A 1902-nucleotide genomic window follows, 5' to 3' on the forward strand; every position below is an offset into this window, starting at 1 on the left:
GCTTCAGGGCAGTGTCTGTGGCTGCTGTCAGTCCCATCACATGAAGCCAAGGACAGCATCAAAAACCCTGGTACATAAGAGTCTCTACACATCAGAAACCAGATCTTTTTTTCTTAAACAGTCTACTACTCCAGTCTACTTACTACTAGAAAACACTCAAGCCATGGCCCACGAACCCAGGAGTCAGACAGACAGAAGAAAAAGGAAGAGAGAAAGCAGGGGAAAAAGACAGCAGTACATAAAGTGTTTCTCTTTTAATGAAATGGGTCTGAAAGATGTACAGTCAGGCTTACGTTATACAGTTCACAAGCATGGAAAAAAAAAACAAACAGAAGGACAACACAAGAAGCTAACCCAAGACCAGGTTGGACTTGCCACAAGCGGGGTTTCTCTTGGATGGCGCTGAGGCTGGAGCCACTGGGCTGGGCACAGGAGCAGCGGGCACCGGATTCTCTTCCAACTGGGCCAGGTTGGCTTGGAAGTCTGTATCCACATTTTCATGCATATCAAGGGTTTCTCCCTTGAGGTCTAAGAAATCTCCAGAGCTTGTTTCAGAAGAGTTACTTCTCTGTGTTCCAGGCGACAGATCCTTCCCTGCCACCACTAGACTTGGCACCTGCTGACTTGGCCCAAGATAGGGGGTTCTCTTCAGGTGTCCCAAAGATGTTAGAAGCCATCTTGTTCTTCCTCTCAGGCTGTTCTGTTGGCTCATCAAAGCCTAGTGAAAAATTGGATCCACCACCTGGAGGCCGCAAAACCCAGGAGCTGTTCCTGCTGTTAGGGTGCACACCCATGAAGGTGGTGGTAGTGGTGTCATGGAGCCAAGGGGTGAGGTAGGCAGGCCTTGAACACGCTGAGGGGGACTAGGGACCAACCGGTGCAGATGACTCCACAAACTAAACCATCCGGGCTCCATGAGCTTCTGAAGCCAATTTTCATAATCTTTAAAACACTGGATGAAAGGCTTAGATTATCTCAATATATCACACAAAAAACAAATATAAAAGATCCCTGTAAATGAGCTGATTCACAAATGTGTCACCTAGAAGGTTTATGATAAGGAACTAGCTTTTTGTCCCAATTATTTTTATAGTCTCTTTGAAAATAGTAGATTTGGGTTTTAAAAAGCTAAGACAAACAATTTCTTTTGTGCTTTTCTGTATGAGAATGTCAATTTTCATTACGTTCTCATACAATGCTGCTAAGCTCATTTTTTGTCCAATTATTTCTACTTTCTTTGTGTGCGTTCTGAGACTAGTTGTTGAATAACTTAGGTTTTTTAAACACAAATGACTTTAAAATAATTTGGGGGATATGGATAAATCAAAATAATTCCTACTTTACCTGAATCTGTAAATCCTCTCATGTTCTCATCTCCTATTCTAATCACACCTGGCTATATAATCAAGTAATTCTCTAGACCCCTTGTAAAGGTCTAAGTGGAGCAAATCACATTAGACTTTATAAAGTGCTGGAGAAAATGTTCTATCACAGAAAAAATGTTTCCCTTGCGATCAAACAGGCAGCAAATAGAATCTAAAACCAAGTTGTATTACTGTGTTTACTCTTGTTAACGTCCAAGTTATTAACATCTAATGCTAAAATATAAAACAGAGTTTTAGTCCAATTTGTGTCTAACTAATTTCTCTTTATTGAGCTTGGTTGGGTGCTCCATTCAGAATGCTTTAAACCACACTGTAACAGTGTCTCTTGACCGCAGAGGCAGTGGGGTCCTTACCCATTCACATGAATTAACCAATGCAGAAAATGTTGTGTGTGGCATGCTATAACACATGCGATGCTCGCTCTTTCTTTCTTTCTTTCTTTCTTTCTTTCTTTCTTTCTTTCTTTCTTTCTTTCTTTCTTTCTTTCTTTCTTTCTTTCTTTCTTCCTTCCTTCCTT

General features: G+C 41.2%; 1 pseudogene; it reads right to left on the reverse strand.

Annotated features, from left to right (window-relative positions):
• Positions 1–349: 349 nt before the first annotated feature.
• On the reverse strand, positions 350–1366 carry LOC110338599 (annotated as a pseudogene).
• Positions 1367–1902: the final 536 nt, after the last annotated feature.

Source organism: Mus pahari, chromosome 22, assembly GCF_900095145.1.
Source record: "Mus pahari chromosome 22, PAHARI_EIJ_v1.1, whole genome shotgun sequence".
NCBI classification, from domain to species: Eukaryota; Metazoa; Chordata; class Mammalia; order Rodentia; family Muridae; genus Mus; species Mus pahari.